Source organism: Ornithorhynchus anatinus, chromosome 1, assembly GCF_004115215.2.
Source record: "Ornithorhynchus anatinus isolate Pmale09 chromosome 1, mOrnAna1.pri.v4, whole genome shotgun sequence".
Taxonomy (NCBI): domain Eukaryota; kingdom Metazoa; phylum Chordata; class Mammalia; order Monotremata; family Ornithorhynchidae; genus Ornithorhynchus; species Ornithorhynchus anatinus.
The window spans coordinates 185,890,513-185,914,728 of NC_041728.1; the positions used below are offsets into that span (position 1 = coordinate 185,890,513).

At 51.8% G+C, this 24,216-nt stretch overlaps 1 non-coding gene and 1 pseudogene across 1 annotated transcript; one reads left to right on the forward strand and one right to left on the reverse strand.

Moving 5' to 3' along the window:
* Positions 1-8,263: 8,263 nt before the first annotated feature.
* LOC114815583 lies at positions 8,264-8,401 on the forward strand. The gene has a single exon (XR_003763382.1). It is a non-coding gene; the product is annotated as a small nucleolar RNA SNORA7 (small nucleolar RNA).
* A 5,662-nt stretch (positions 8,402-14,063) lies between these two features.
* Positions 14,064-14,181, reverse strand: LOC114817196 (annotated as a pseudogene).
* Positions 14,182-24,216: the final 10,035 nt, after the last annotated feature.

Here is a 24,216-nt window from a genome sequence, read left to right on the forward strand (position 1 = left end):
TTTTTATTACCCTATTTATTTTATTACCCTATTTATTTTGTTAATGAGGTGTTCATCCTCTTGATTCTATCTATTGCGATTAAGTTGTCTTGTTTTTGTCTGTCTGTCTCTCCTGATTAGACTGTAAGCCCGTCATTGGGCAGGGATTGTCTCTAGCTGTTGGCAAATTGTACATTCCAAGCACTTAGTACAGTGCTCTGCACATAGTAAGCACTCAATAAATACTATTGAATGAAAAGGGAGAGACAGACATTAATATAAGTAAATGAATTAGATATATGTACATAAGTGCTGGGGAGCTAAGGGAAGAGTGAATAAAGGGAGCAAATCCAAGAGCAAGAGCAACATAAAAGGAAGTGTGAGAAGAGGGAATGAGGGCTTAGGCTGGGAAAGTTGAGGAGATGTTCAGGGGCCAACATCCCAACCAGCCCAGGATTGTGTCTCAGATAAGGCACCGGCCACTGGGATGAGCTGGGTGCTGATAGCCCTCCTGGACAACTGCCCCATGGTTAGGGAGGACAAACCTCCAGTCCCTGACTCTCCCCTCTCCATCCTTGACTCTCCCTCAGTGACTCAGCACAGACTCTCCAACAGCCCTGACTCTTGCCTCTCAATCAATCAATAAATGGCATTTATGGAGTGCTTACTATGTGCAGAGCACTGTACTAAGTGCTTGGAAGAGTACTCCACAACCAACTCTCCCCAGTGAACCAGCACAGACTATTCCATACCCCTGACTCTCCCCTCTTCATCCCTAACTCTCCACTAGGGACCCGACATAGAGCATCAAACACCCCTGACTCTCTCCTCTCTGTCTCTCACTCTCCCTTAGTGACCCAGCATGGACCACCTCACAGCCCTGACTCTCCTCTTTCTCTTCCTGACTCTCTCCAAGTGATCCAAGGAAGTCCCCACCCCTTCATTTCCCTCCCCTATTCATTCATTCATCCATTCATTCAATCACATTTATTGAGTGCTTACTGCACGCAGAGCACTGTATTAAGCGCTTGGAAAGTACAATTCGGCAACAGATAGAGACAATCACTACCCAACAATGGACTCACAGCCTAGAAGGGGGAGGCAGACAACAAAACAAAACAAGTAGACAGCCATCAACAGCATCAAAATAGATAGAATTATAGATATATCCACATCATTAATAAAATAAATAGAATAATAAATATGTACAAATATACACAAGTGCTGTGGGGCAGGGAAGAGAGTAGACCAGATGGAGGGAGTAGGGGTGATGGGGCGGGGAGGAGGGGCAGAGGAAAAGGGGGGCTCAGTCTGGGAAGGCCTCCTGGAGGAGGTGAGCTCTCAGTAGGGCTTTGAAGAGGGGAGGAGAGCTAGTTTGGAGGAGGGAGGGCATTCCAGGCCAGAGGTAGGACGTGGGCCAGGGTTCGATGGTACGACAGGCAAGAAGGAGGCCCAGTGAGGAGGTGAGCGGCAGAGGAGTGGAGTGTACGGGGTGGGATGGAGAAGGAGAGAAGGGAGGTGAAGTAGGAGGGGCCAAGGGGAAGGACAGCTTTGAAGTCAGCCCCTACTCTTTCCATTTACCCTTCCTCTCTCATGCAGCAGGGCTCTCTCACTTAGGTTCTCCTCAGATTTTTCTCCAAAAGAAAGTCTTGCGCCTTGCCTGGGACCCTTGGAGGATGGGCTCGTGGTACTGAGGAAGGTCTGCCTGGAGACGCGGGGAGGGCCTAGGCGGCTCCTCTCTTGGGTTCAAGGGTCGGGGCTGTGGGAAGACCCGATGCATTCCTGATGTTCGGGGAGGGGGCCTCGTCCTGCCCCTCTCCTGCTGTGCCAGAGGGCTGAGTGGGGAAGGGTTTTCTTGGGGATCCCCTCTTCCCTTGTCCCCATCCCCTCTCCCAGCCCCCGCCCCCTCCTCTATCTCCTCCTTTCTTTTCCCTTCCACTCTCTTCTCTCCCCCTCCCCTTTCTCCCTCCTCTCCTCCTCTCCTTCCCCTTTCTCCCCTCCTATTCTCCCCGTGTCCCTCCTTCTCTCCCCCTCCCCTCCTATTCTCCCCTTGTCCCTCCTTCTCTCCCCCCTCCTCCTATTCTTCCCATCTCCCTCCTCTCCCCCTCCCTTCCTATTCTCCCCACCCCCCTCCCCTTCTCCCCATCTCCCTCCCTCCCCCTCCTCTTTCTCCCCTCCCCTCCCCTTCCCTCTCTCCCCCTCCCCTTCTCCCCATCTCCGTCCGTCCCTCCGTCCGTCCCTCCCCCTCCCCTCCATGTCCCTCCGTCCCCCTCCCCTCTCTCTCTCCCCGTGCCCCCTGCCCGTCTCCCTCTCCGCCCGCCCCCCGCCCCGGCCGCGGAGCCGAGAGCTCGGAGCGCAGCGCAGCGCAGAGGAGCGGAGTCGTCCCCGGCGGCCAGTCCTTCCCCGGGGGGCGCGGGACAACCGGGCCGGGAAGAACCGGACTCGGGGCTGGAGCCGGAGCCCCGGCCCCCGGCCCAGCCCAGCCCCCGGCCCAGCCCCGGCCCCCGGCCCCCGGCCCCCGGCCCCCGGCCTCCGGCCCCCGGCCCAGCCCCAGCCCCAGCCCCAGCCCCGCTCGGACCCTCGGACCTTCGCTGGCGGCTCCTGCTCCTCCTCGGCCTCTCGCAGCCCCGGGACCCCCGCCCCCGCCAACCCCGCCGCCCCGGTAAGTGCCCCCTCGGGAGAGGGGAGGGGGTTCGGGACAGGGGAGGGGGCGAGCAGCGGGAAGGGGAGAGGGAACTTAGAAACTTGGAGAACTTTGGGGGTCGCTGCGGCGGGAGGGAGCTGGTCCGCTCGGACGCTTGAGGCCTGACCTGCCCCCCGGCCCCGGCCCCGGCCCCGGCCCCAGCCTGGATCCTGCGGACGCTAGGAGATCCCCCTCGCTGTGGGTTTGTGTGCGGGGCTCTGCGTCTGGTTGCGGGTCCGTGAGTGCGTGGGAAAGGGGAGCCAGTGGGAACGGCCTCCCGGACACCGACCCCGGACGGTGCCCCGACCCGCGGGACGGGCGCCGAGTGGGCGCGGGACGGACGCGGGACGGATGCGGGGCGGTTCTCCCGAGTTGTCGGGTCTGGGGAGGGTGACGGCGGGGCGGGGCGGAGCGGGGCGGTGTTGGAAACTTCAGCCCAAACAAAGAGACCATCCCACCATCACTCGAGTCCGCGATCTGCCCCTTCCCCACCCCCCGCAACGACCCCAACCCCTCCACCCGCAGGGCCAGGCCCCCGCCCACGGGATGGGGGGCAAAACCCACTCCGGAGAGCCGGTGGAGAAAAACCCCGGGACCGCGCCCATGGCCATCCCAGACCCCCGAGGAGGGGAGAGGGGCGGGGGTTTCTGCCCGACGGCGCAGCGCTTTGTGGTTTTTTCATTCATTCATCCATTCAATCGTATTTATTGAGCGCTTACTGTGCTCAGAGCACTGAACTAAGCGCTTGGAAAGTATAACACAGCAATAAAGAGAGACAATCCCTGCCCACAGCGGGCTCACAGGGAAAGAGACATTCATTCAGTAGTAGTTATTGGGCGTTTACTATGTGCAGAACACTGTACTTAGCACTTGGAATGTACAATTCGGCAACAGATAGAGACAATCCCTGCCCCCGACGGGCTCACAGTTTAAACGGGGGAGACGAACGGCAAAGCAAAACAGAACAAAACAAAACAAGACATCAATACAAGTAAACAAGCATCACTGTAAATACATAGAATTATAGATGTATACATATATACACGAGTGCTGTGGGGCAAGGAGACGGGGGGAAGAGCAAAGGGAGCGAGTCGAGGTGACGCTTAAGGTGAGGGGGAGCAGAGGAAACGGGAACTGAGTCTAAGAAGGCCTCTTGGAGGAGGTGAACCTTCAGTAGGGCTTTGAAGGGGGGAAGAGTGATTGCTTGGAGGATTTGAGGAGGGAGGGGGTTACAGGCCAGAGGTATCAGGTCGTTTCCCTACTTCCCTTCCCTACCACCCCCGCTCCCCCCCCCCCACCGGTCCCAGTGCACTGTCCAGGCCGGCCGGGGGAGAGGAGATCTCCGGCTCTGGGGCCAGGGAACGACGGGAATTTTTTTTTTTTAGGTATTTGTTAAGGGCTCACTATGTGCCAAGCACTGTTCTAAGCGCTGGGGAAGATACAAGGTAATCAGGTTGCCCCAAGTAGGGCTCATAGTCTTCATCCCCATTTTACAGATGAGGTAACTGAGGCACAGAGAAGTTAAGTGACTTGCCCATGGTCACATAGCTGATAAGTGGCGGAGCCGGGATAAGAACCCATGACCTCTGACTCCCAAGCCTGGACTCTTGCCACTAAGCCACACTGCTTCTCTTGAATCCACTTGTCAGCTAGGACCACCAGTGACCCTCCCCATCTTCATCGCCCCCGCCTATCCACCCCAGGTCTCTGTCTCCTAAAGACGCACCACAGCCGCACGGACACTGGCTACCTTCCTGGACACTCACCCTCAAAATGATAATGATGATAATAATAATAATATTTGTTAAACGCACTGTTCTTAGTGCTGGGGTAAATATAAGCCAATCGGGTTGGACACAGTCCCTGTCCCACATGGAGCTCACAGTCTTAATCTCCATTTTAAAGATGAGGTAACTGAGACACAGAAAAGTTAAGTGACTTCCTCAAAGTCATACCATAGACAAGTGGCAGAGCCGGCATTAGAAATCAGATCCTTCTGACTACCAGGCCCATGCTGTCTCCACTAGGCCATGCTGCTTCTGAGGCCATGCCCTCATGCTTAGGGATGGACAATTTCACATCCCTGCCTCTTCCCTCTCCATTCCTGACTCTCCCCATTCATCATCGCTGACTTTTTCCCACTAACCCAATATGGACCATCCCATACCCCTTGACTTTCCCCTCTCCATCCCTGACTCTCCCCCAGTGACCCAGCAAGGACCAGCCAATGCTCCCGACTCTCCCCTCTCCATCACTTACTCTCCCCCAGGAACCCAGCATGGAGCTTCCAACACTCTTGATTCTCCAGTCTCCATTCCTGAATCTCCCTCAGTGACCCAGCACAGACTGTTCAACACCCCTGACTCTCCCCTCACCATCCCTGACTCTCCCCCAGTGATCCAGTGTGGACCAACCAATACCCCTGACTCCCTTCTCCATCCCTGACTCTCTCCCGTGACCCAGCACGGGCCATCTGACAACCCAGACTCTCCTCCAGTGACCCAGCATTCATTCATTCATCCATTCATTCATTCAATAGCATTTATTGAGCACTTACCGTGTGCAGAGCACTGTACTAATCGCTTGGAAAGTACAATTCAGCAACAAATAGACACAATCCCTGCCCACAATGGGCTTACAGTCTAGAAGGGGGGAGACAGATATCAATACAAGAAAAAAGGCATCAATAGCATCAATATAAATAAATAGAATTATAGATATGTACATATCAAAACAAGTAAACAGGTATTAATGTAAATAAATAGAATGATAGGTACATATAGACACAAGTTCTGTGGGGTGGGGAGGGTGGATAGAGCAAAGGAAGCCAGTTGGGGTGATGGGGAGGGGAGGGGGAGCTGAGGAAAAGGAAAGCTTAGTCTGGGAAGGCCTCTTGGAGGAGGTGAGCCTTCAGTGGGGCTTTGAAGGGGGGAAGTGTGATTGTTTGGCCGATTTGAGGGGGGAGGGCATTCCAGGCCGGGATGTAGAAGGAGAGAGGGAGGTAAGGTAGGAGGGGGCAAGGGGATGGAGAGCTTTGAAACCAATTGAGGAGTTTTTGCTTGATACAGAGGGTGATAGGCAACCACTGGAGATTTTTGAGGACCATCCAAAACCCCTGACTCTCCCCTCTCCATTCCTGACTCTCTCCCATGACCCATCATGGACACTGGTCCATGGGTGTTTCCAGTCTCTCCTGGACCTAGTGGATTTTGTGACTGCACAGCTCTCTTGGGGAATGGATTCCAGTGGTCACTTCTGCTGGTGCACACTTTAAACTCTCAACAAGTACCAAGAATTGATTGGTGTTTGTGCTGCCCCCCAGCTGCAGCGGGGACCCCTCGCCAGCGGTTGGGGGGGTGGATTCCATGGTAGCCCTCCGTACCCCCTCCCCACATCTGTAAACTCCAACCCTGTCTTTTCTTGCTCTGAGTCCATCCATAAGGCTGAGGCCTGATCTGGCTTCCTCCCCATAAACATAGGGGACTGCCTACCATCTTGGTTGCTGACCTCTATCTCATCTCCCACTCAGGGTGTCCATCCCAAGCTGCTCACCGTGTCTTGGAATGGGATCCAGCAGTCCCCCACCCCCATATGGGCAGAGAGAGGAGCACCTGAGTGGTAGCTGGTCCCTGCTCCCCACAGCCCTTCCAGCCCCAGTCTATAGAGAGCATCCCAGAGAAGGGGTGAGGCTGCCTTCCAGGGATGGGTCACCACTGCCCCAAAATAATGTCTCCATGGCTTCTCTCGCTTTGTTGTATCGGGTCTCGAGGGAAGTTCTTCCCTGTGGCTACCCTGAATCCTTCCTGCTACAAAATCAGCCCAGATTCAGTGTATAAGACCAGAAGGCACCAACTGGAGGAGGCCTTTGGTGGCTGGTCTGAGGGAGGGCAGGTCTGTCCACAGGCAGGGGAATGGATGGGATGACCTGTGGAGTGCCCAACCAGCTGTGGAGACTCTCATCGGCACATTTCTATCCTACCAGTCCATCCCCAGGTCCAGGTGGGAGCTGCTGGGAGAGAAACACAACAGGAAGTGTTTCTGAGTCTGACAACTCTTAAACCATCCCCCAGACCCCCCTTTTGGGTTGGAAGATGCCTCCAGCTGGGGTTCTCTGAGAGGTGTCTCCAACTGGAAGGGTCTCTGAGGGGCATCTCTGGCTGGGAATTCTCTGGGGGATGTGTCCAGCAGTGTCTCTGGGTTAGTGAGAGTAGAAGCAGTGATGCTTATTTACTGCAATGAACTGTACTGAGTGCAATGAACCATCCTGGATGCTGGGGAAAGTCCAACTGAAACAGAAGACATATTCCCTGTCCACAAGGAGCTTCCCCTCTAAAGGGACAGACAGACATCGAAACAAACCAGTAACAAAATCAGAATGCATAACTGGATGTTGAAGAGACAGAGGGCTGAGGATGATTAGAAATAATTACTACTCATCGTCTGATTTAACTCCTCATAATAATAATGATGGTATTTGTTAAGTGTTTACTATGTGCCAAGCACAGTTTTAAGAGCTGGGGTAGATTCACAGTTATCAGGTTGTCCAACGTGGGGCTCACATTCTTAATCCCCATTTTCCAGATGAGGTAACTGAGGCACATAGAAGTGAAGTGACTTACCCAAAGTCACACAGCTGACAGGTGCTTCCTACCCAAATTCTCCCCTCCACCTAACTTTCCCATCAAAATTAAAAACAACATCTGCAACATTGTTACTATTCTAAACTCCTCTTTTTTTAAGTGGCATTTGTTAAGTGCTTACTATGTGCCAGGCATGGTACTAAGCTCTGGGGGTAGATATACAATACACAGTCCATGTCCCATATGGGGCTCACAGTCTTAATCCCCATCTTGCAGATGAGGTAACTGAGGCACAGAGAAGTGAAGTTACTTGCCCAAGATCACACAGCAGACAAGCAGACACCACCCTCTCTACTGAACTCAACTCATTCGCTCCTCTATCCCTTCTCCAATAGCATATCTCTAACCCACAGCCCTAGATCACCTCCACAGTCTGCTTCTTTCGCTCTTGTGCATGAGCTGCAGAGTGCTGCTGGCGGAAATCTAAATATCAGGTTGACTTCATCCACTTCAAGTTTATCCTTGCGTGCTTTAACTCTGCCCTCTTCTCTGCTTGGCAAAATTGCTTCTCCATCCTTATTGACACCCATGTCCATTGCCCTTGCCAATTGTTCCAGATGCTTAACACCCTCCTCAAACCCCCTGACCCCCTGCCTCCCCATCCCTTTCCCCTAATGACCTAGTGACCTGCTTCATTGAGAAAATTGACACTATTGGGTGTGATCTCCCTAAAATCTCCCCTGCCCCACCCCAGTCCCTCCTGCTTCCGGCCCCTTCTTAAACTCCCCAATCTTTCCCAGCAGTATCTCTAGAGGAGATCCCCTGCCTTCTCTCAAAATCCACCCTCTCCACCTGCACATCCGACCCCATTTCTTCACACCTTAACAAAACAATTGCCCCCTCCCTTCTTCCCTCCCTACCTGCCATCTTCAACTTTTTGCTCTCCATTGGCTTCCTCCCCATTGCTTTCAAACATGCCCATGTCTCCTTTATCCTAAAAAGTCCCTCCCTTGACCCCACACCCCTCTCAGGGTTGCACCTGGAGAGGTTCTAGTACTCCACCAGGCTCGGCTACGTGAGGGAGAGTCAAGCAGAGGCCTACCCGTTCCATTCCTAGCTTGGCCAGTGGCTAGCGAGTGGAAGGCAAACTGCTACAAGTGAAATCTCACCCAGGCTGGGCAGCAGCAGCCTGGGAGAGAGTTGAGGACAGAGATTCAAGTTTACTGTGCGGAAGGCGGCAGTGGTAAGCCACTTCCTTATTTTTATCAAGAAAACTCTATGGATATATTACCAGAACGATTGCAGATGGAGAGTGGGGCATTCTGGGAGAGATGTATCTGTGGTATCGCTATGGGTCGGAAACGACTCGCCGGCAGAAGACAAGATGAACCCGCAACTTCCTCCAGCTATCATCCCATCTCCCTCTTACCATTCCTTGCCAAGCTCCTTGAGTGAGTTGTCTACACCCGCTGTTTCAAGTTCTTCTCCTCCAGTTCTCTCCTTGACCCCCTCCAATCTGGCTTCCATTCCCTTCACTTCACAGAAACCACCCTCTCAAAGTTCACCAATGATCTCCTTCTTGCCAAATCCAATGGCCTCTACTCCATCCTAATCCTCCTCGACCTCTCAGCTGCCTAGGACGCTGTCAACAACCCCCTTCTCTTGGAAACATTATTTAACCTTGGCTTCATTGACACTGTCCTCTCTGGGTTCTTCTATCTCTCTGATCATTCTCAGTCTCTTTCATTGGCTCCTCCTCTACCTCCCATCCTCTAACTATGGGGGTGCCTCAGGGTTCAGGTCTATGGGCCTCAGCTTTACTCCACCTACATCTACTCCATTGTAGAACTCATTCACTCCCTTGGTTTCAACTACCACCTGTATGTGGATGATACCCAAATCTACATTTTCCCTTTCCCTTTCTCTCTCCCTTTCTGAAGTCTCGCAGAAGAAATCTCTAATTGGATAACCTGCCGAAACCTCAAACTTAACATGTCTAAAACAGAACTTTTTATCTTCCTTCCCAAACCCTGTCCTCCCTGTGACTTTCCTATCACTGTAAACGGCACCATCAGCCTTCCTGTCTCACCAGCCTTTAACCTTGGAGTTATCCCTGACTCCTCTCTCTCTCTTAACCCACATATTCATCACTAAATCCTGTCGGTTCCACCTTCACAACATTGCTAAAATCCTCCCTTTCCTCTCCATCCATACTGCTACTACATCAATCCAATCACTTATCCCATTTTGATTACTGCATCAGCCTCCTTGCTGACCTCCCAGACTCCTGTCTCTCCCCACTTCAGTCCATACTTCATTCTGCTGCCCGGATAATTTTTCTACAAAAATGTTCAGTCCATATTTCCCCACTTATGTTTGTGAGCAGGGAATGTATCTGTTAAACTGTACTTTCTGAAGCAGTTAGTACAGTGCTCTGCATGGAGTAAGCGCTCAATAAATATTATTGATTGACTGACTGACAGGTGGCAGAGCCAGGATTAGTATCTAGATCCTTCTGATTTGCAGACCCTTGCTTTAAACACTAGGCCAAGCTGCTTCTCCTCCCCTCCTTTCAACCTCTGTATTCACTGTGTCACCAAATCATGTCTGCTCTTCCCCCACAACATTTCCAGGGCCCACCCCTTCCTCCCTATCTAAACTTCCTCCTCACTGACCAGACCCTGTCTTATCTCAACTTGTCTCCTGCATCAGCCTCTCACTGACCTCCCTGCCTTCAGCCTCTCCCCTCTCCAGGCCACACTTCACTCTGATGCTCGGATCATCTTTCTAAAACTTAATTCTGCGCATGTCTCCCCACTCCTCAAAATCCTCCAGTGGTTGCCCATCCACCTCCACATTGAACAGAAACTTCTCACCTTCAGGTTCATGTCACATTTTTGGCTTCTCATCCCCCACTATTTCCCAGCTTGTTTTCTTTGTTCCTCTTAGCCACTGTGCCTCGATCTCTCCTCTCTCCCTCTTCTGATCCCTCACCTATACTCTTCCCTACCCTGGACCTCCTACCTTCAAATCCACCAGGCCCCAATTCTCTTTAAAGCTATGGCCTAGTGGGATGGGCTCTCTTCTCCCACTACCCCCCAGCTTGCCTTCTTTCTTCCTCCTAGCCACTGTGCCTCGATCTCTCCTCTCTCCCTCCTCTGTTCTCTCACCCCTATCCTTCCTTAGCCTGGATCTCCTCCCTTCAAATCCACCAGGCCCCAATTCTCTTCAAAGTTGGGGCCTGGTGGGAGTCAAAGGACCTGGGTTTTAATCCCAGCTCTGCCACTTAATAATAATTATTACTATGGCATTTGTTAAGCTCTTACTATATGCCAAACACTGTTTTAAGCACTGAGGTTGGACACAGTCCCTGTTCCATATAAGGCTCACATTCTTAATCCCCATTTTACACATGAGGTAAGTGAGGCCCAGAGAAGTGAAGTGACTTGCCCAAGGTCACACAGAAGATATGTGGCGGATCTGGGATTAGAACCCATGACCTTCTGATTCCCAGGCCCATGCTCTGCCCACTAAGCCAGGCTGCTTCTCCAAGACATGCTGCTTTTCCTTGACTCGTGTCTGCTGTGTGACCTTGGGCAAGTCACTTAACTTCTCTGAGCCTCAGTTACCTCATCTGTAAAATGGGAATTGATATTGTGAGTCCCAGGTGGGATAAAGACTGTATCCAACCTGATTAGCTTCTATGTACCCCTCTGCTTAGTACAGTACCAGGCACATGTAAGGGCTTAAAATATACCATTTAAAAAAAAAGAAGAAGCACTTCTGAAAGCCACCTGGTCCAGGAAGTCTTCCCTGATTGAAGACTGGAGGGATTGATCTTGTTTCCCTCCAGTCATATCTTCACCTCACTATCTGTCCACCAATTTCACACTTTTATACTCACTACTACCTGGGGCACTTATGTTCATAGTGACTGACATACCCTGCTGTTTAAACACTAATCATTTACTTTACTCCTTTTCCTCCAACCTCCCATCTGCAAATGATTTGTTTGTATCTCACTCTCTAGACTGTAAACTCTTTGAGGGCAGGGATTCTATCTTCTTAGTACAGTGTCTGGCACATAGTAAGCAATTTAACAAATACCATAATAATAATAATAATATTGTACTCTTGCAAGTGCTGAATCTAGTGCTCTGCTCACATTAGACTGAAAGCTCCTTGAGGGAAGGGATTTGTGTCTACTCAATCAACCAATCAGTGGCATTTACTAAGTATCAACTGTGTGCAGAGATATTAAGTGCCTAGCTAAATACAACATAAGACAGTAGGTAGAAACAACCCCAACCCTCAAGGAGTTTATAATCTAGTGAGTAGGACAGACATTAAAATATAGGGAGGGAAAGCTGCAGAATATAATGATATGGACATCAAGGCTATGGTGTTGGCTATGGGGTGAGTATCAAAATGTTTTAGTGGTACACACCCAAATGCATAGGTGAATCAGAGGGAAATAGATTATTCAGATAAGGTTTCCTGGAGGAGATATGATTTTAGGATGACTTTGAAGATGGGGAGAGTGGTGGCCTGTTGGATAATAATAATTGTGGCATTTTTTAAGTGCTTACTATGTGCCACGCACTGTACTAAGAGCTGGGGTGGTTACAAGCAAATTGGGTTGCACACAGGTTATGAAAGGGGAGGGAGATTCAGACAAGAGGGAGGATGTAAGCAAAAGGATCAAGGAAGGGATAGACAAGATTGAGGCACAGAGAGTACGTTGGTGATAGAGGAGCAGAGTGTGCGGGTTGGGCTGTAGTCAGAATTCAGAGAGGTGAGGTAGGAGGGGGCGAGCTGACTGAATACCTTAAAGCCAAGGGTGAGGAGTTGTGTTTGATGAGGAGGTGGATGGGCAACCACAGGAGGGTTTTGAGGAGTTGGGGAGGTGTGCTCAGAATGATTTTTTTAGAAAAATGATCAGAGCAGCAGAGTGAAGTATAGACCACAGTGGGGAGAAGCAGGAATCAGGGAGGTCAGTGAGGAGGCTGATGCAGTAGTTAAGGTGGGATAAAATACGTGCGTACATCAGCGTGGTGGCAGTTATGGATGGAGAGAAAAGGGCAGATTTTAGTGATTTCATGAAGGTAGAACCAACAGGATTTAGTGACGGATGAGTATGTGGGTTGAATGAGAGAGATGAGTCAGGGATAATACCAAAGTTAGGGGCTTGGGAGACAGGGTGGATGGTGGTGTTGTCACCAGTGATGGGAAAGATGGGGTAGCATTGTATGGGACGATGAAGACTTCTGTTTTGGACTTCTTAAGCTGCCTCATTCCCCTGCCCCATCCCCAGCTCTGTCCCATAGCCCGATCCCCAGTCCTGTCCCCCTCCCCCATCCCCAGCCCCAAAGAAGCAGTGTGGCATACTGGATAGAGCAGGGGCCCAGGAGTCAGAAGGTCATGGGTTCAACTCCCAGCTCTGCCTCTTGTCTGATGTGTGACATTGGGCAAGTCACTTCATTTCTCTGGGCCTCAGTTCCCTCATCTGGAAAAATGAGGATTAAGACTGTGATCCCCATGAAGGACAGGGAATGTCCAACTCAATTTGGTTGTATCCACCCCAGTGCTTAGTACAGTGTCTGGCACATAGTAAGCGCTTAACAAATACCATCACCATCATTGTTCTGCTGCCCCATACTCCTGTTCAGTCCCCAACTCCATCCCCCTGCTCTGTTCCCCTGACCGGTCCCCCCTTCCCATCCCCAGCTTCGTCCCCAACCCGGTCCCCCTGCCCCATTCCCCAGCCCCAGCTCCCTGCCCCTTGCCCCTGCCCCATTCCCCAGTCCCACCCCTTGGCCAGGTGCATGGAGGAAGGACACAAGACACAATAAGGCAAGAGGACAATGGACAATCTCGGAATGGGCAGCCTTGAACGTTCGCCCTTTGTGAGCGGAAACACAGCTGCCATTGATGGCGCTGGAGAGGGCGGGGGTCGGGGGGACCAGGGCTGTTTAGACTGGCTGTGTGTGTGTGTGTGTGTGTGTGCCTGAGAGAGAGAGAGAGAGAGAGAGAGAGACCGTGTGTGAGAGAGAGTCTGTATGTATGTTTGTGTGTTTGTGTGTGTAAGTGAGAGTCTGGGTCTCCGTGTGTGTGTGAGCAAGCCCAGGTGTGTGTGTGTGTGTGTGTGAGTGTCTGGGTCTATGAGTCTATATTTGAGTCTCTGTGTTTGCGTGAAAGAGAGATAGAGTTCTGGATGTGTGTGAGTCTTTGAGTGTTCAGGTCTGTGAGTCTGTTTGGGTGTCTGTGTGTGTGTGAATGTGTATGTGTGTGTGTGCGCGTGTGAGGGAGAAAGAATCTAGATGTGTGAGTGTATGTGTGTGTGTGCCCGGGTGTTCAGGTTTGTGCGTCTATGTCTGGATCTGTGTGTGTGCTTGTGTGTGTGAGAGAGTCCTGGTCTGTGAGTCTATCTGAAAGTCTCCATGTATGTGTGTTGTGTGTCTGTGTTTGTAAGTCTGGTTGTGTGAGTCTACGTGTGTGTATATATGTGTGAGAGTCTACGTATGTTTGTTTTTGTGAATGTACGTGTCCCTTTTTTTTATGGCATTTGTTAAGCGTTTACTATGTACCAAGTACTGTTCTAAGTGCTGGGATAGATATAAAGTAATCGGATTGGACACAGTCCATGTCCAACATGGAACTCATCATCTTAATCCCCATTTTACAGATGAGGTAGCTGAAGCCCAGAGAAGTAAAGTGACTTGCCTAAGGTTCCACAGCAGATAAATGACAGAGCTGGGATTAGAACTCAAGTTCTGCTGCCCAGGCCTGTGCTCTTTCCACTAGGTCACACTGCTTCTCTAAGCCTACAACACCTGCTATTCTCAGGAGGTCTCCCATCCAAGTACTAACCAGCCCAACCCTGCTTAGCTTCTGAGACCAGAGGAAATTGGGAGTGTTTAGGGAGATATGGCTGTAGACATATGGTCTTTACATCCCTTTATGTAAGTCTGTGTAGGTGTCCATGTGAACATCTTTAAATCCATTCACAAATGTTGTTTTCTTTTTTCATCTATGGTATTTATTGAGCACTTACTGTGTGCAGAATAGTGTACTAAGCGTTGGGAGAGTACAACAGAATTGGTAAACACATTCTTTGCCCACAAGAAGCTTAGAGCCTAGAGGAGGAGAGAAACATTAATATAAATAAATTACAGATGCATACATAAGTGCTGTGGGGCTGGCATGGATGGAATATCAAGGGCTCATAGGGTGCAGATACTAGTGGAAGGGCAATACAAAAGGGAGAGGGAATAGGGGAATTGAGGATTTAACTGGAGAAGACCTCCTGGAGGAGATTTGAACTTAAGGTTTTGAAGGTGGGGACAGTGGTATTCTGGCATATATGGAGAAGCAGTGTCCCTTAGCGGAAAAAGGACCTGAGGGCTAAACCCAACTCCATCGCTTGTCTTCTGTGTGACCTTGGACAAGACACTTAGCTTCTCTGTGCCTCAGTTCCCTCATCTGCAAAATGAGATTCAATACCTGTTCTCTCTTCTACTTAGCCTGTGAACCCCATGTAGAACCTGATTATCTTGTCTCTATCCCCAGCACTTAGTACAATGGTTGGCATATAGCAAGTTCTTAACAAACCCCATTATTATTATTATTATTATCATCATTGGGGAAGGAGTTCCAGGCAAGAAGGAGGACGTGGGAAAGGGGTCGGCAGCAAGATAGATGTGATAGGAGCACAGTGAGTAAACTGACACTACAGGAATGAAGTGAGCAGGTTGAGCTGTAGTAGAACAGGGAGATGAGGTAAGAGGGGACAAGCTGATTGAGTGCTTTAAAGCGATGGTCAGGAGTTTCTATCTGATGCAGGGGTAGATGTGCAGCCACTGGAGGATCTTGAGGAGTGGGGAGTTGTGGACTACACTTTTTTAGAAGAATGATCTGGGCAGCAGAGGGAAGTATGAACTGGAGTGGGGAGAGACAGGAGGTGGGGAGATCATCAAGGAGGCAAATGCAGGAGTCAAGGCAGGATATAAGATAAATACTTGGATTAACAGTGGTAGCCTTTTGGATGGAGAGGAAAGGGCATATTTTACGTGATGTTGTTGTGAAGGCCAAACCTACAGGATTTGGTGACAGATTGAATATGTGGGTTGAATGAAAGATTAGACATGGATAATGCCAAGGTTTGTGAGATAGGGATGGTAGCAGTGCTGCCTACAGTGATAGGAAAAACAAGGGGAGGACAGCAATTGGGTGGGAAGATGAGGAATTCCTGGACATGTGTAGTCTGAGGTGTAGGTAGAGATGTCCTGAAGACAGGAGTAATTGTGAGACTGCAGAGCAGGAGAGGTCAAGGCTGGTGATGTAGACTTGGAAATCGTTCACTTAAAGATGGTAGTTGAAGCCATGGGAATGAATGAGTTCTCCAAGAGATTGGGTGTATCTGCAGAAGAAAAGGGGACCAAGAACTGAGTCTCGAGGGAGCCCCACTTTTAGAGGGAGGGAGGCAGAGGAGGAAACTGCAAAGGAGACTGAGAATGAGTGGCCAGAGAGATAAGAGGAGAACCAGGAGAGGACAGTGTCAGCAAAGTCAAAGTGGGATAATGTTTCAAAGAGAAGAAGGTAGTCCACAGTATCAAAGGTATCTGAGAGATAGAGAAGGATTAAGATGGAGTGGAGGCTGTTGGATTTGGCAAGAAGGAGGTCACTGGTGACTTTAGAGAGGGCCGTTTTGGTGGAGTGAAGAAGGAGGGAGCCAGATTGGACGGGGTCAAGGAGAGAATTGGAAGAGAAGTGGAGGCAGTTGGTGTAGACAACTCATTCAAGGAGTTTGACGAGGAATGGTAAGAGGGAGATAGGGTGGTAAATGGAGGGAGCCATCAAGGGAGGGTGTTGGGTTTTTTTAGGCTAGACATAAGCATGTTTGAAAGCAGTGGGAAGAAGTCATTGGAAAGTATACGGTTGAAGATGGTGGTTGGAGGGGAAGAAGGGAAGGGGTGAATGTTTAATAAAATATGAAGGGATAGGGTCAGAGGTGCTGGTGGAGGGGCCGGATTTTGAGAGGAGGCGAGAGATCTCTTGAGATAGCGCAGGGGCTATTGGGAGAGTCAAAGAGGGTGGAGGAGGAGGAAGGGACTGGATAGGAGCAGGGGAGATATTAGGGATTTCACGTCTGCTGGCTTCAATTTTTCACTCATTCATTCAATCATATTTATTGAGCACTTACTGTGTGCAGCGCATTGTACTAAACGCTTGGAAAGTACAATTTAGCAATAGAGACCATCCCTGCTCACACTGGATTTACAGTCTAGAACGGGGAATAATGATGGTATTTGTTAAGCACCTACTATGTGCCAAGCACTGTTCTAAGCACTGGGGTAGATACAAGGTCATCAGATTGTCCCACGTGGGGCTCAGAGAAGTGAAGTGACTCTCCCAAAGTCACACAGCTAAGTGGCAGAGCTGGGATTAGAACCCATGAGCTCTGACTCCCAAGCCCGTGCTCTTGTCACTAAGCCACACTGCTTCTCAATAAACACTGCTTTTCCATTAAAGTACTTGGCAAGGTCATTAAGTGCAAGAGATGGGGCAGGGAGATGAAGCAGCAGGGGGCAGTGGGATGGGAGTCTAAGGAGAGAGTTAAACTTCTGGAAAGGTTGGTGAGGCTGATGGATGTTCATTCTGTCAGTTTCTTTAGACTTCCCATCAGTGGCTCTCGGCTGACTGGGTGAAGGAAGCGATTTCCCATCATTTGAGTGTGTTCCGGGCCGAGGTCCTCCAGGCTGTAGCCAGTCACACTGTAGCCAGTCGCATTCAGCCATCCTTGAGCAGCCGCTTCCTGACTGGGATGACGCTTGGAGTCCATAGAGGTGGAAGAGCTTCCCAGGGGAGCAGAAGGAAGCGTGTTGTCCCCCTTGATCCCAGCTATCTCGTGACATTCCCTAGCTGGGCCACGGAGAACACTAGGACAGGCTGGGCCTGCTCCAAGTCCCTGATCCACACTCCATGTCGGCGACAGGGAACAGATCAGGTAGGGTGCCCTCGACTCCAGCCTGGCCAGCCGTGTCAACCTTGAAGCTGCCTCCGTCTCTCAATGAACCATTCTGGACTGCCAGATTTAATCCTTTCCAGAAGGCAGATATGGGGATGGTGTGAAGTGCTTTGGTGAGGGCTGTGACTGCCAAGCATCGGAACTGGTGCTGCTGCTCCCCCCTTCCCCTCCTCCCGGACGCTTGCCCCACCAGAGACTGCCATTGGGAACCACAGAACCCAGTCCCAGACCCTGCGGGCCAGCAGGTTGCCCTGGACTCCTCTATACAGTTTATTCAAATGGGAGTGTTTCCCTGTTGGCCTGGGGCAATAAGCCACTCCCCCCTCCCACAACTCTGCTTTCCAGCCCATGCACCGTGCCACCCTCATCCCCAACACAGCACCTGCACTGTGCCACCCCTGCCCCCTGACACAACCCCCGCACCGTGCCACCCTCATTCCCAAAACAGCCCAACACCATGCCACCCTGACCTCCTGACACAGCTCCCACACCGTGCCATCTTCCACCCTCTATAAGACCACTCACACAGTACCACCACCTGACCCAGCCTCTGCACTGTGCCAACCCCCACTCCTTGGCACAGCCCCAGCACGGTGCCACCCCCAACCTCTGACACAGCCCCTGCACCGTGCCCAACCCCACACCCTGCAATGGCCACTGCCGTGGGAAGGGTTCTCTGCCACCCCTCCTCCCAGTCAGCAGGACAGACTCTGGCCAGACCCAGGGCCTGGAGCCTGGGGCCAGAGGCCTGGGGAAGGGGCGGGTTGTTGGCCCAGGGCCCTGACTGTTCTGGACCCTCACGGCCGGCGTGGTGCGGGCGCGAGCTCTTTCATGGGCACCATGCTGCGGCTGGCCCGGGGTGTGCTGGTGTCGGGTGGGATTTATGGGCTGGAGCTGGCCGCCGGGCCGCTGAGCCGCCGGGCTGCCGGGCCGCTGGGCCTCGGACCATGGCTGGCAGGGTGGCAGCAAGGGGTTGGGCCCACTGGACTCCACCATTAGGAAAGGGGCACCCGGCCTCCAGCGCCCTCAATGCCTAATGCTTATCTGGTGCTGATCCGATCCCATCTCCAGTTGGTCTACCTTGCCTTCGAGAGGCTGCCTGTCTGATGGGGAGCCCATGGCACGCGCACACGCGCACACACACACACACAAGTTGGGCCTGAGGAGTCAGACTGCAGGGCATAAGACTTTCTTCCCACGTTTAGAATGTGGGCCCATTACTGGGCAGGGATTGTCTCTATCGGTTGCCGAATTGTACATTCCAAGCTCTTAGTACAGTGCTCTGCACATAGTAAGTGCTCAATATAAACTATTGAATGAATGAATGAAAACACATACACACACACTTTGTCTCTGTTTCTGTCTCTCTGTCTCTCTCGGACACCAGCCCTGAGGGACACAGACTCCCATCCCCCGACCTGGGCGAGGGGCATATTCTTTTTCATTCATTCATTCATTCATTCATTCAGTCAGTCAGTCAGTCAGTCAGTCAATTGTATTTATTGACAGCTTACTGTGTGCACAGCATTGTATTAAGCACTTGGAAAGTTCAATGCAGCCATGAAGAGTGACAGTCCCTGCCCACAACAGGCTCACAATCTAGAGGTGGGGGAAACAGACCTTAATACAAGTAATACAAGTAAACAGGCATCAATATGAATAAACAGAATTATAGATATATACTTATATACATAAGTGTTGTGGGGTGGGGAGATGGGGGAAGACCAAAGGGCAAGTCATGGTGACACGGAAGGGTGGGGGAGTGAAGGAAAAGTGGGCTTATCATATTTGTATTTGTTAAGCGCTTACTATGTGCAGAGCACTGTTCTAAGCGCTGGGGGAGATACAGGGTAATCAAGTTGTCCCACGTGAGGCTCACAGTTAATCCCCATTTTACAGATGAGGTAACTGAGGCCCAAAGACGTGAAGTGACTTGCCCACAGTCACACAGCTGACAAGTGGCAGGGCCGGGATATGAACCCGAGACCGAGGCTTAGTCAGGGAAGGCCTCTTGGAGGAGGTGGACCTTCAGTAGGGTTTTGAAGAGGGAAAGAGTGATGGGCAGATTTGAGGAGGGAGGGAGTTCCAGGCCAGAGGTAGGATGTGGGCCAAGTGGGCCAAGGGTCGGCGGTGAGACAGGTGATTAGAGGCATAGTGAGAAGGTTAGCGGCACTGAGGAGTGGAGTGTGCAGGCTGGGCTGTAGAAGGAAAGAAGATGAAGTAAGAGGGGGCAAGGTGATGGACAGCTTTAAAGCCAATAGTGAGGAGTTTTTGTTTGATATGGAGGTTGATAGGCAAACACTGGGGAATTTTGAGGAGGGTGACATGTCCTGAGCGTTTCTGTAGAAAGATAATCTGGGCAGTGGAGTGAAGTATGGACTGAAGTGGGGAGGTTCAGTGAGGTTTGGAGAGGAGCAAGCTCCTGCCCCAGGCCACACAGCAAGCGGGACACAGCCGGCCCGAATCGGGCCCAAACGAGTACTCAGACCCTGGAGGTCCCGCAGGCTGTTCGGGTTCCTCTGCGAGCCCAGGGCGGTCACCTACTGCCGGACACACAAAACCTGCCCTGCTGCCCTAACGCACAGCTCGAAGCCAGCTCACCCCACATTCATGCGTTCATTCAATCGTATTTATTGAGCGCTTACTATGTGCAGAGCACTGTACTAAGCGCTTGGAATGTACAACTCGGCAACGGATAGAGACCATCCCTGCCCAACAACGGGCTCACAGTCTAAAAGGGGGAGACAGACAACAAAACAAAACAAGTAGTCAGGGATCAGTACCATCAAGTAAATAGAATCATAGATATAGACACATCATTAATAAAATAGAGTAATAAATAATATATACAAATAGGCAGAAGTGCTGTGGGGAGGGGAAGGGGGTAAAGCAGAGGGAGGGAGTAGGGGGAATGGGGAGGGGAGGAGGGGCAGAGGGAAAGGGAGGGCTCAGTCTGGGAAGGCCTCCTGGAGGAGGTGAGATCTCAGTAGGGCTTTGAAGAGAGGAAGAGAGTTAGTTTGGCGGAGGTGAGGAGGGAGGGCAATCCAGGACAGCGGTAGGACGTGGGCCAGGGGTCGACGGCGGGACAGGCGCGAACGAAGCACCGTGAGGAGGTGAGCGGCAGAGGAGCGGAGGGTACGGATCAGGTCCAGGCCCCACCCTACTCCAGCTCCATCTCAACAACTGACTCCTTTCTCAAGCTCCGCCTCCATGATCGAGCCCCGCCTTCTTGTAATAATAATAATGAATAATTATGGTATTTGTTAAGCACTTCTAAGCGCTGAAAATAATAATACACTACCCCCCCCCGCCCCCGACCAGGCCCCGCCCTCCTCTAGCCCCATCCCCACGTCCAAGTCCTACCCTTCTCCAGCTCCGCCCTGCTCCAACCCAGACTCCGCCCGCCCGTTCCCTGTTGCCATGGTCCCGGTGGACTCCGCGGCGGGGGAGGGTCTCCCCGTTCCTCCTCCCCGCCCCCCGCCCCGCCCCTCCCCCACCTTGCCCCTCCTCTCCCCTCCCCCAGCTCGGAGCGGAGCCTGGGAAGCCTGGAGAGGCTGGGAGGCGGTCTGGGGAAAGGCTGGTTCCCACGGGGCGGGGCGGGACGGGGCGGGACAGACGGGAGGAGAGGCGGGAATGAAGGGGCTTCCATCCCCCTCCCTCCCCTGCAATCCGCTCCCCGCCTTCAGCCTGCAGCCCCCGGACCCAAACATGGGCCCAGACACGGGCCCAGCTCGGCCCGGCCCACACTCCAGAGCAGGAAAGGGTTTCTATAAGCAGCTGTTGGGTCCTGCCTCCTGTCCCGGCTCCTGCCCCTGCCCCTGCCCCGGCCCCTGCCCACCCCTCCCTGCAGTCTGGCCTGGACTCAGTTGCGGCAGGTGGATTGAGGAGGCCGCATGGCCTAAGGGCCAGGGTGCACACTGAGATTGAGGACACAGTCATTAGCACAGAGTAAAGCACTTAATATATTCCCTAGTTCTTTTCAGCGGGAACTTCCTGAGGGAACAAGTTACAGAGGCCGTGGGGGGCGTCTGCACGCTGCAAATCCTTCAGAAAGTCAGGATCTGTTGTTGTTGTTGTTATGGTATTTGTTAAGTTTTCACTATGTGCCAGGCACTGTACTAAGCGCTGCGGCAGATACAAGTTAATTAGGTTGGACACATTCTCTGTCCAAATGGGGCTCGTAGTTTTAATCCCCATTTTACAAATGAGGTTAGTGAGGCAAAGAGAAGTGAAGTGAGATGCCCAAGGTCACACAGCAGACAATTGGTGGAGATAGAATTAGAACCGAGGACCTTCTGACCCTCAGGCTCAGGCTCTATCAGTCCAATCCGCTTCTGGGCTCAGGCAGGGTGGGGGCAGCGTGGCCTGGTGGATGGGACATGGACCTGGGAGCCAGAGGACTTGGGTTCTAATCCTGCTCCACTCCTTGTCTGCTGCATGACCTTGGGCAAGTCACTTCACTTTTCTGTGCCTCAGTCTCATCATCTGTAAAATGGGGATTTGATAGTTCTTTTCCCTCCTACTTAGACTGTGGACACCATGTGGGACAGGGACTGTATTCGGCCCGATTAACTTGTATCTACCGCAGCGTTTGGAACAGTGATCAACACATAGTAAGCGTTGAACTAATACCATAAAAATAAAAAAAAAATGGGTCGGGGCTCAGGCAGTCAGGCAGATGGAAGCGATGGTGAATTCAGAACCCCTTCAGGAGCCCCCAGTTCCCCCTCTCCCCCCTCCCCCCGCCTCCTCAATCCCTGTCCCCGGCCCCCTCGGCCCCCCGCCCCCTGACCCCCAGCTTCTCACTCTCCCAAACAGCCGCTCGGCAGATGGTGAAGGAAAGAAAGGCGGGAATCCGTGTCCAATCTGCTGTGCTGGGAATCCCAGCCGACAAGGAAAGGAATCTGCATCTCAATCTTGTCTTTGTGCCGGGACCTTCAGCGTCCAGGAGATAATAGGTGGGGCGGGAGGCCGGGGGGCGGGGCTTCCTCCGAACACAGAATGCAGCGGGCACTCCGGAAAATGTACGCCCCCCGCCCAGATAGCAAAACCCATGTGGGTACACACGGAGTACACATCCCAGGGAATGCACACACAGAATGTACACCCAAGGAATAATAATAACAACAGTCATTATGGTATTTGTCAAGCGCTTACTATGTGCCAAACACCGTTCTAAGTGCTGGGGTAGATTCAAGTTAATCAGATTGTCCCATGTGGGGCTCACAGACTTAAACCCCATTTTACAGATGAGGTAACTGAGACACAAATAAGTTAAGTGGCTTGCCCAAGGCCACAGAGCAGACAAGTGGTGGATGTGGGATTAGAACCCAAGTCCTCTGACTCATGAGCCCATGCTCTACACACACACACACACACACACACAGTGTGCACACAGGGAATATACCCCTGGGGAATTCACACACAGCAAATGTACACACAAGGAGTGTACGCCTGGGGACTACTGAGAAGCAGCGTGGCTCACTGGAAAGAGCACGGGCTTTGGAGTCAGAGGTCATGGGTTCGAACCCCGGCTCTGCCATTTGCCAGCTGTGTGACTTTGGGCAAGTCACTTAACTTCTCGGTGCCTCAATTCCCTCATCTGTAAAATGGGGATTAAGACTGTGAGCCCCACGTGGGACAACCTGATTCCCCTGTGTCTACCCCAGCGCTTAGAACAGTGCTCGGCACATAGTAAGCGCTTAACAAATACCAACATTATTATTACTTATCCAGGGATGTAGACTCTCAGTGTTGGCACTAGTCTAAAGATCAGTGTTGGAGATGGTGTTGGTATCAGTGCTGGTATGGGGGTCGGTGTTGGACCCAGGCCCAGTGCCAGGGTCAGTCGGTATTGAGGTCGGGCCCAGGTCCAGCACCAGGGTCAGTGACGGTGTTGGTATTAGATTCCCCGATGCTATCGTGGGCATCCCATCAAACCACCTGCCTCACGTCACAGGATCCTCTGTTTCCTCGGAAGCATTACCCTCTTCCCTCTCGAGGACCCAAAAACCCGTATTCAATACTGCACTTAGTCAACATAACCACCGGATTAAACAGTTTTTGCTGCTGCTGACCTTACCTATGACTCTTAACTTTTCGGAATTTCCCAAGGCCTTTCAATCCCCTCCCGCCAATCAGGCCATCCCTGCCCTTCCCTCCAAGCAACCTCCTCATTCCCCTCCATCCAACTCCTCCTCACCCCCTGTGCCGCCCCGAATGCCCCTCCCGCTCCCCCATCCCTGTCATCCTGTCCCAGCGTCACCCCTCCTCCTCCGCCCCTCCACCGGTCCCAGTGGTTCACTCCCATCCAACCCCTCCGTACCCCTCATGCTGAGCCCCACACCGCACCCTGCCACCGTCTCAGCCAAGTGTGGCCTTTGAAATCCCTGCTCCATTATTGGAAAGCTTCCCTTCATCCTTCACCTGTTCCTAACCCAGTTATTGCTTCTCCTCACCATCACTGAAAGCTGGCTCTTCCCGGATGACAGAGTCTCATTCATTCATTCAATCGTATTGAGTGCTTACTGTGTGCAGAGCACTGTACTAAACACATGGAAAGTATAATACAGCAATAAAAAGAGACAATTCCTGCCCACAATGGGCTTACAGTCTAGAGGGTGGGAGGGAGACATCAAAACAAGTAACCAGGCATCACTATAAATAAATAGAATAACAATATATACATATATACATAAGTGTTGTGGGGCGGGGATGGGCGGGATGAGCAAAGGGAGCAAGGCAAGGTGACACAGAAGGGAGGGGGATCTGAGGAAAAGGGGGCTTAATAATAATAATAATGTTGGTATTTGTTAAGCGCTTACTATGTGCCGAGCACTGTTCTAGGCGCTGGGGTAGACACAGGGGAATCAGGTTGTCCCACGTGGGGCTCACAGTCTTAATCCCCATTTTACAGATGAGGGAACTGAGGCACCGAGAAGTTAAGT